Here is a 10,958-nt window from a genome sequence, read left to right on the forward strand (position 1 = left end):
AGACCTGTTTACGATAGTTAGTCTTGGCCTGTAACTTCACACAAAAACAATAAAATTGCTAAGACCTCACTACACATAGCTGTAGTGACATGGCTCCTTTAAATGATGTTGTCATTTACTAGCACTCTTGATTTGCAACATGACATTCTACATCACTTATGATATTGTACAAGGCTACTTCGAAAAACCATAGGACAGCAAACATGCCAATATTTCTAATTCTAACACATGTATAACTTTTATCAAGTGCAATTAGCGATATAAACTCTTTGTTTGGTCACAGTAGAAGGTCTTCTCTTTTACTCAAACAAACATCTGTCATACATTGATACTATCGTTTTCAATCTGTGGCTTAATATTGAGGCTGTGTTGGCTCCTTGATGGGGATTCTTTTGTGTCTTTCGCATGACACTTACACCATGTACTACCAAGGAAGTGAAGACCACAGAGCAAATTGTTCGACTAGAGGGGGGCAGAGAGAAGTCGCACTAGCTTATTTACAGGTCTATCGAGTTCTGTAGCAGGACTTGTGCGTCTACCTTTGTGATCTAACAGTCCATCAGACATCAGAAGCTTCACCTTTCTCACTCTCCCATCGGCACTTGGGTAGACACTGATGACTCGAGCCAAGGGCCACTGGTAGCGGTGTCCATCATTCTCCTTGGAGATGACGATGTCGCCGATCTGAAGATCTTCGCCAGAGCGTTGCCACTTCTGCCGCATCTGCAGCCCTTGGAGATACTCCTTCCTCCATCGCATCCAGAATTCATTGGAGATGTGTTGCACACGTCTCCACCACTTCCGTGAGTAGATGTCCTCCCGCTGGAAGACTCCTGGGGGTGGGAGAATTATTTTTGGCTTGGCTGTCAGCAGATGGTGTGGCGTTAACGGCTCTGGAGCTTCGCTGTCGCACAAGTTACTGGTTGTCAAAGGCCGAGAGTTGATGATAGCTTCAGCTTCCGTCATGAAGGTCCTGAATGCTTCGTCATCCAGTTGACTACCAGCTGACTTCAGCAAGGGTTCAAGTGCTCTACGTACTGACTGAATCTGTCTTTCCCATACTCCTCCCATATTGGAAGCATGGGGCACATTCATCTTAAATGGTACCCAGTCACATCCGTTTTCCAACAGATACTCTCGCACCCTCTCCTGGTCCATCTCTGACAAGGCTTCCCTCAGCTCGTTACGTGCCCCAACAAAGGTTGTAGCCTGGTCAGACCGCAACACCCTCACAGATCCACGCCTGTTCATAAAGCGTCGCAACGCGTTGATGAAGGCACTGCTGCTGAGGCTATTTGCTGTCTCCAGGTGGACACTCCTGGACGACATGCATGTGAACAGCACCCCATACCTCTTTACTTCACTGCGTCGTTCCTTGATCAGGAATGGCCCAAAGTAATCAACTGCACAGTAGGAGAATGGTGGTGAGGGTTCTACCCTTTCCTCTGGCAGCTCTGCCATCTTCTGCTGGGACAGCTGACCTCGAAGCCTTCTACAGATCACACAAGAGGAAATGCATTGTGACACTGCTGATGTGCCTCCTATCACCCAATATCCCTTCTGGCGCAGCTCATTGTGGGTGATTCCTCTGCCCATGTGCTGGGTTCTCTGGTGACAGTCACGAATCAACAGCGTGCTAATGTGACACTTACGAGGAAGGATGATGGGATGTCTGACGTCCTTGGACATGTTGGCGCGATCTATCCGACCACCAACTCTGATGATTCCCTCACTGTCTAGGAATGGGTCTAGCCTGAACAAGGCACTGGTTTTCTTGATTGCTGCATTTCTTGTGCGGACTTGGCCTCTGTCCACCACTTCACCAGTGTTCTCTAGACCTCTCAGTACCTGCAGTTCTTCATGGAAGTGCTCATGCTGTACACTCCTTAGGATAACTCTTTCCGCTTCTTGCATCTCAGCCACTGTTATGGGTGGAATTCTCGTTTCCCTTGTTCCAGTGGTCATCTTTCGATCGTGTCTCCCTTTCAACTTCTCCTTCAACTGCAGGCAGTGTGCGATTGCTCGTTTGGCTGAGTGCCAAGTAGAGAAGCACTCAAGGCGACTTGACTCCAAGTGGCCTATCCTCTCTTCCAGCTGTGTTTTCAGGGCAGTTGCACGTTTCACTTCGGGGTCATCATCATCGATGGTGCAGGAATCTTCTGCGGTCGGCTGGAACACTCCATCCTTCCACAAGAAGTCGGGCCCTCTGAACCAGATGTCGTTGGAAGTGAGTTGCTGAGCTGTCATGCCTCGAGATGCCTTGTCTGCAGGATTCTGAGTAGTGTCTACGTAGAACCATGAGTCAGGATTGGTATGGTCCCTGATGAGCTGTACCCTGTTGGCCACGTACACGTGAAACCGCCTGGCTTCGTTCTTGATATAGCCGAGTACAACCTGGCTGTCTGTCCAGAAGAACTCCTTCATGTCAGCATACTTCAACTCGGATCTTAGGAATGAGCTTGTCTTTGCAGAAACTGTTGCTGCTGCCAACTCCAGCCTTGGAATTGTAATGGGTCTCAAAGGGGTCACTCTGGACTTGCCAAGCACTAGTGTACAGTGTGTCTTCCCGTGATCGTCCACAAGTCGGATGTATGAGCACTGCCCATATCCTGTTTGACTCGCATCGGAGAAATGATGAAGTTCCACAGCCTGGATCTCCCCGAAATTGCTTGGTTTGAAACACCTGGGTATCCTGAGCTTCTCTAGCTCATGTACATCATTCAGCCACCTTTCCCAGCACGGTTGAAGGTCATCTGGCATCGGGCAATCCCAGTCTAGATTCCATCGGCAGAGCTCTTGTAAAATCTGCTTCCCCTTCAACATGACAGGGCTCAGGAAGCCACACGGGTCATAAATTGAGCTGACCACTGAAAGAACGCCACGCCTGGTGAAGGGGCGTTCCTTGAGCTCAATCTTGAAGCCAAAGATGTCATTCGCGATGCACCATACAATTCCAAGGACTCTCTCTATTGTCTGGGGGCCTTTGTCAAGGTTAAGGCTCTCAGTGTCGATGGCTCTGTCCTCTAGTGGAAAGCTCTCCAACACTTCCTGGCTGTTTGAGGCTATCTTGTGAAGACGTAACCCTGCCTTCTCACAAAGTCCCTGGCTGCTTTTCAGGAGCTGGATCGCTGAAGGAACATCTGGCTCAGATCTAAGGCCATCGTCTACATAGAAGTCTGTCCTGATGTAGTCGGCTGCTGAGAATCCGAATTCTCCTTCACCATCATCTGCCGCTCGCCGCAACCCAAATGTTGCTACGCCTGGTGAACTTGCTGCGCCGAAAAGATGAACTTTCATGCGGTACTCTACCACAGGCCGCTCTGGGTTCCCATCTTCCCACCAGAGAAATCGCAACAGATCTCTGTCTTCAGGAGTGACGTAGAACTGGTGAAACATGCTTTTCACGTCTGCAGTCACAGCGATGTAGTCTTTGCGGAACCTGCAAAGCACGCCCAGAAGGCTATTCATCATATTTGGTCCCTGCAGCAAATTGTCGTTCAAGGACACACCTTGATATTTCGCAGAGCAGTCGAAAACCACGCGGATTTTGTTTTTTCTAGGATGATACACACCTGTGTGTGGTATGTAGTTCACTCTCTTCTGGACTCCTAGACGCTCTGTCGGCACTCTCTCTGCATAGTTTTGGATGACATCATCCATGAATGCTCTGTAATCATCGCAGAACTGTTGGTTCTTCCTCAGTCTGGCTGACAACTGGTTCCATCTCTTGATTGCGAGGGGCTTGTTGACTGGGAGATTTGGCTCCTGAGCCTTGAGTGGCAATGGCATTTCGTAGTGCCCGTCCTCACATCTTTGAACACCCTTCTCCAGGATCTCCATGAACTTGGTCTCTTCCACTGAGTAGGGCTCTCCCTTAGAGTCTGTCTCCTTGAAGTCTTGTTCAAGGACCTGGAGGACCTTCTCAGCACTGAAAACCTCTTTTACCTTGCTGGAAAAGGTGAACCTAGGATGTTTCTCTGTCACTGTCATCCTATTACAGACTCCTTCGTCACTGGTTGCTGTCAGACAGACACTCCCAACGACTCCCCAGCCAAGGAGAGATCTCTGCGCATAGGGGTCGTCCTCTCCACCACAGATGATCTCCCTTGGCCTGATGGCTCTGGGGTAATTGTTTCCAATGAGTAGAGACACCTCCACTGCAGGGTTATACGGAATCAGGTGGTCTGCTATGGGTGCAAGATGAGTCCAACGTCTCAGCACCTGGCCCTTTGGGATCTGGGAGCGCCTTGCAGGGACCTCATCTCTGGTGAAGCAGGGAGTGTTGTGTCTGGTCCTTCAATGTCAAGCTTTTGCCGCAGTCCCTCAGAAATGACTGGTCGTCCAAGATGGCGTACTGTAGCACTTCCTTTCCAGGATTACTTCTGTGCCTCACCCAGACCGGAACTATCATACAGTGCTCCCGACCATCCTGGTCTGGCAAGGAACACACAGTTGTGCAATTGGTTGAGCCCTGCGGTTTCACATCCCGATGGAGACAGGCTAGGTGGGTTCCCAGTCACACACCTTGCATTCTCCTTCTCTCTGTGCAATCTATCACTAGATGGGCGTCTGTTTTTGCACATCCCATGCACAATCCCTTTTGAAAGAAGAAGAGCCTTCTTGGACTCTGTATGAAACCTTCTGAAATTCTTGACATTCATCCAAGTGATGTGCCTGTTCGCAGTATGGGCATGAGGAATATTGCCCGTGCTTTGTGTTTGGTCGGCTTGTTGTTCCAGATGTGGAGAATGTTCGCCCAGAGTTGCTGCTTGTGGTTCTACCCTGCACATCATGTCTCGGGCTCTCTAACTCAGGCATGTTGGCCTTCTCAGCTGCCTCTCTCACAAAATTTGCAAACTCTGTGAATGTTGGATAGCAGCATTTTCCACCTTGTGATTTTTTCTTCAGCACTACGTCCCGCCACTTCGAATCCAAATAGTGCGGCAACTTAGCCAAGAGCTTGGCGTTCTCTTGTGGGTAGTCCAGAATGCCTAGGTTGGGTACCATGACCTTGGTTGCAGTGACCTTGTCCAGAAAATCAGAGAACTCTCTCAAAGCTTTACCATCCCTAGCATTAAGTTTGGGCCACCTCTCCAGACGGTTCATGTAGGAACAGCTCACTAGCGTGCTGTCTCCATACCGCTCCTTCAGCACAGATCTGGCCCTCTGGTATGCATCATCAGTTCCAAGGAGAAGGTAATGGTCGACCACATCCTTTGGTTCTCCCCTCACATATTGTCCAAGGTAGTTTAACTTCGTAGTGGGATCTACCGGTTTCGAATCGATCAGAGCATCAAATGCGTTATTCCACATCGGAAATTGGAGAGGATCTCCGGCAAAAACTGGAACCGTTATTTTTGGCAATTGACCAGATGCAGCCAGCTGAAGACTGATGGCACCTTGTTGCCTGCTTGCATCTGCCATGTGCAACATACATCTTTCCATTGTACTGGAGATTCGATCCAATGCAGTCGCTGTTTGCTCTGATTCGGGTTGCTTCTCTGCATGAATATGCGCTGTTTCCACTTGAACATGTGAAGGCGGGTTCTGTTGAGATGGCGCTTGATGCTGATCTGACTGTGCATGATCCAAGAACTTTCTCAGATCATTTTCTTTCCCAGATTGCTGCTCTCCTGGCAACTCAGGCTGATCCATCCCAAGCATATCACCCATCTCATCAACCACTTTCTGGACTGCTTCATTTTCTGCAATTTCTCTCTCCAATTGCAACTTCTGCAGCATTTCCTCCCCTTTCAGTCTCAGCATTTCTGCCTGCATTTCCTCATTCATTTTCCTCCTTTTTTCTTCCAATTGTTGAAGCTTGACTTGTCTTTCCTTTTCTGCAAAAGCCAACCTGGCCTTCAGGGCTGCTTCTTTCTTTTTGAGCTCAAACTTTTCGCTCTTGATTGAAGCTTTCGAAACGGAACTGACGCAGCTGATGTCACTCATCGCTGCTTCACTTCTACCTGAGGGTGATGCAGACATCTTGTTGCAATGGATAGCAACACAAGTTTGACACAGACAGAGGAAGTGCAGACTTCTGCACTGTATTGCAATTACTGTTCTTGCTTTGCTAGATTGCCTTCGATTATTATTGTGGCTGCCTCAGCTCACGAAGACCTCGTTTGCTGAGGAGTTTCGTTCTCTGTTATACGCCCTGTATTATTATTCACCATAAGATTCAACAGACGACACTGGAAACATAGATATACGATTAAATCCTGTTTAATCCTTGATTCCAACTTGTCATCGACCTTGAGTGGAGTGGAGTGGAGTGGAGTGGAGATAATAATCTGAAATAGATGTGATACAGACTCACTTCGTATTTGTTTGCCCTCATGTAACAAGGTAATAAAACTGCAATACTAAAATCTGCACATATCAGTCTATATTAAATGTTAACTTCATCATGTGTGAACGTACACTGATAATTCAAATTTAACTTTCTATTTCCATGAAATAATAACCAAAATAAACTATCAAATAATTTATCTTATTTATATCACAGCTTTCTGGCTTTGTTATCATAAACAGCATTATTACCATGAATTTAACTTCACTGTACTTATTGAACATTATAACAACATGGATATATGCTATCAAATAACCATCTGAATACACCCTAATCAAATGTTATATAACTCTGACTCTCCCAACTAATTTACTGAGATATAATATAATCATCCAAACTGTTTTGACTTCCCATTGGGATTTGAATACCCACTAATGCTGATGTATTATACATACATGTATATATTCCTCTCATTTCTTGAACTAACTTCCTTCATCTGTTTGTGAGATAATGTGTTTATTTGTATATCAAATAATATCATTATATCACCTGTAAATACAGAATGTTACACCTTTCATCACATTAGGTTTGTCACTCTCAATAACTAATAACCTGACTACACAGAGTGCATGTAACTATAATTACTCTCTCACATGCCACAGAAGATGAGTAAACTCTATTATTACAGGCATGAAAGTGACTGAGGATATTGAACATCACCTGTTTATCCCAGTGTTATTTCACTCTAAAATCTGTGATTATAAACGATGCTAAATCATGTGCATAATAATCACTGACATCTATGCTAATTACTGACAGAAAGTTTGAGCACTACAATTAACACAGCAACAGCACTCACCTGATCTCGCCACCCATTACTCATATGCATGCACTACTCATATACAAACAAAGACAAGCACTCATGGGAGCATATACATCCACCTGAATCACAACTCCTTTGTCTACCAATATCTTACATAGTTTGCATCATCTAACTAACTTTCTTACAACATAGAAAGCACACATGGAGTATACAGTGACTACAAAGTGCATGTACTGTGTAACAATAAAGGCATTAAATGTCAGTTCTTACCGAATTCGGGCTTTGAAACACAGAGATCATCAAGTGAATGCTGTATAGAACTTTCTTATACGGTTTCCTCTGCTGCAATGCCTTTCTCTATACAGAAGTGCACAGAAAAGGGGCTCCTCCCCATTATACCAACCACCTTCACTGAGTTAAAACAAGGGGGTTATTATGGAATGTTTACATTAGCTGGGGATCGACGGAGGGCTTTATCTCCTCCTTGGGTTTGCCTAGACTGACCATTTCAGACCTGTTTACGATAGTTAGTCTTGGCCTGTAACTTCACACAAAAACAATAAAATTGCTAAGACCTCACTACACATAGCTGTAGTGACAATTTCATACTATTGTAATTAAAAAGTCATTCAAAATTCATTCATTCAAATTCACGCGATAGTCATGTGATAGTCCCGATGAGCTTGTTTGGAGCGTTCAATTTAGTTTTCAGGCGATCAAGTTCCTACTTCGTGCAATCAATTTAACGAGGAAAATGGAGTAGTCTTTTTTAAGAAAGGAGAAAGGGCATGTACAACCAATTAAGGCTTGCATATAGTGTAATTATGATTGTTTAAAGGTTCTACATTGATCTGAGCTCGTGTATTCTTTGTTTTTCATCTCAATAGATTTTTAGATTGTAAGGTCCAATCAGCAGTGCATCCAAACAACAAATCGACAAACTAATCATATTCCTTGATGATACTGCATACTGACAGCGCACGAAAACTACCCACACAATGACCATGCATTAATTCTAAGCTAAACTGATACACAATGATCTCGCATATTCCCGAAAAAGTAAAACTCAAAGATAGCAATAAACAACAAAAAGGACAAATACAATGTTAATTTTAACAGTGTTAATGTAGGCGAAATTGTCCCCTTTTTTTGCGGATGGTGGCGATTAAACTTCCCTATTATGCTCGTCATAGGCCTATACAGTGCCTAATGTGCCTGTATTCATATTGTTTCTTCTCGTGAAGCATAAACAGGTGGACATATTATGCTGCAAAATATATAATCTTCATCATAAATCCCAATATATTCGAAGTTAAATAAATGAAAATGACACACATACACAGCCCAAAACTAACTAAATTCAGGACTTCTTTTTAAATTGAATACAGTTATATGGACGAAAATGGTTGCCTATTTACGAATTTGAATGACCGACGAGATTCCGTCGCTAGCTTGAGATGAATTTGAATGTTTATTGCTCAAATGCGTGCCCTTCTATTAGCCCTATAAAGCCCAAGGGGGGGGGGGCACATTGTGCCCCCCTACCAGATTTTCTTTTGCCACTCCTTCGTCCTTAATCAGATTTCAACCAAATTTGGTGACTTTTCCTAAAATCTTATTGCGAACATTTTGATATATAATTTAGCTGGATTTGATGTTGTTGGTTGCCATGGCAACCATAAATTGACAACCATGTCAGTCAGATTTTGCATCTTTTTTCTGTTCCCATTTCATTTAACAGCATTACAGTGTATGAAATGGGTGTTTCTTGGCTGAAATTTTTTGAAGAAGCAAAATTTGAAGTAATTATGGTTCTGGAAAGTTTTTCTTATTATTTCCTTTGTTTTTATGTGACAAAGGCATAAAACAATAGATATAATAGAGATAATTGAAAACAATAATATTTTCTACAGATTGCCCTTATATTTTGAGTTATTTTGATTCCTTCACCCAAGTTATGCCTCTAATATCATTAGTTTATAATAATATTATCAATTTGCAATCTCAAAATTCCACTATTATGCAAATATGAAATGTCATAACTATACATGTACCCATCCCAAACATTTCATCTCAGGTCTCATAATGTATCACTATGTTGATATGAATAGCGCCCCCATGTGGTGACCTTGAGAAATTTCAAACATAACAAATAATAAAATTCCACTTGCTTATCATTTGTGGCAAATATGAAAATGATTGGTCTATAATAAGACATATGTAATGGGGATAAAGAAATTATACCGAAAAATCATGTTTTTAGCGTATTTCCTATGTATTTCTTTCTATTTTTGTAAATAGCGCCCTCCATGGGTGACCTTGTGAAAATTCAAATGTACGGTCATGTAGAGTATGAGTTACTCTACCCACGTGCCAAATATGACAATGATACATCAAATAATAAAAAAGTTATATAGGGGGGGGGGCACAATGTGCCCCCCCCCCCCCCTTGGGCCTGCGAGGGGTCAAAATAGCTTGGGCTTAATGGGGTTAAATCGAAAGCGAATTTGAGTGGTCCGATAGTGAATTCGAATGACCGGATATTAAATAATTATCTGATTGCTGATTTAGTGCCGTGAGCGTGGGAATGCGTAAATTTGAATGCTTGGAATGGGAACTTGAGAGACAAAAGTATGAAATTGAAAGCGAAAACCTTTATTATAATGACAGTTATTATCATCGTCATAATCATTATAATCATTATTTGAAGAGAACATACAATACATGTAATATTCAATGAGACAATAATTGATTCCATTTTTATTTTCATTTCCAAATGACGAACATGAATAATACAAACGTCAAAATAATAGCATATTAAATCTTGTAACGTACAAGTTGTAGTATCACATGATTAGTAGGAATATATCTTGTATCATTAGATTGAGGGGCTGCTAAAAAGCGGACTTAGAATAGTGCAGTCACCTCGCTGACATTGCTATAATATCGTATTGGGGTAATTAACCCCAGAGGGCAATGACCCCCGTCTAAATACTGGTTAGAGGTAAGGTTAAGAGTATAGATTAGGGTTATACAAAACTACAATACACATATACCGAAACTAATTAAACAATGCAAAAATACGCTAATCATTAAAATTATCGATGGTAATATGATGCATACATATGCACACATACACACACAGAGTCACACTGGCGCTGGACAATACAAACATGTACAAGACAAAGTCACCTTGGTGTGGGGTCGGTCAATAAAGAACAGAAAAGAATGAGGAAGCGGAAGCGAATAGGGAAAGAGAGGAAGAGAAAATGGGGGGGGGGTGTTAGGAAGAGTGAAGGGCAAGTGGGTATATTCTCAATGCAAGGCAAAAAAGAGAATCAAATTCACTTTTGGTGAACTAATCATGGGGCACCATATATCAAAAGTAATAAAGAATTTCTTTCAATCAATTTAAAATGGTTTAAAACTGGTAGAATCTTCCATGATTTTTTTCAAGGGATATTCATAATTTTGGGCCATTGTAAATTGACTGTACTGTAGATATAGTAAAAAGCAGTTCAAGTAAGAGGGCAAATGATACTCTTCTATTTGACGAGTGGGGGTAGTTATGAATATCTTTATTCTTATCAAACATATTTTCAAAAACTTAAGGTAGGAATTATACGGCATAGGGCCTATGCAATCATGTTTTGTCTCCAAGAGAGCTTACAGTCTACTGTTAGACTATTAAAGAAATTTAACAGAATAAACCTGTATATTAACTTTATTTTCAAAAGTTACATCACACAGTAATTTGTCAACTGTATAACTGAATAACATCACATCTGGTTTCTGTAAATTAAGTGATAATCTATTAGCGCTTAACCATTCCATTATTTCATT

At 42.6% G+C, this 10,958-nt stretch overlaps 1 pseudogene; it reads right to left on the bottom strand.

Moving 5' to 3' along the window:
• Positions 1-462: 462 nt before the first annotated feature.
• LOC139728000 (uncharacterized) lies at positions 463-5,944 on the bottom strand (annotated as a pseudogene).
• Between the last annotated feature and the right edge of the window lie 5,014 nt (positions 5,945-10,958).

Source organism: Diadema antillarum, unplaced genomic scaffold, assembly GCF_040938485.1.
Source record: "Diadema antillarum isolate AM-2024a unplaced genomic scaffold, OU_Dant_1.0 seq00000161_RagTag, whole genome shotgun sequence".
Taxonomy (NCBI): Eukaryota; Metazoa; Echinodermata; class Echinoidea; order Diadematoida; family Diadematidae; genus Diadema; species Diadema antillarum.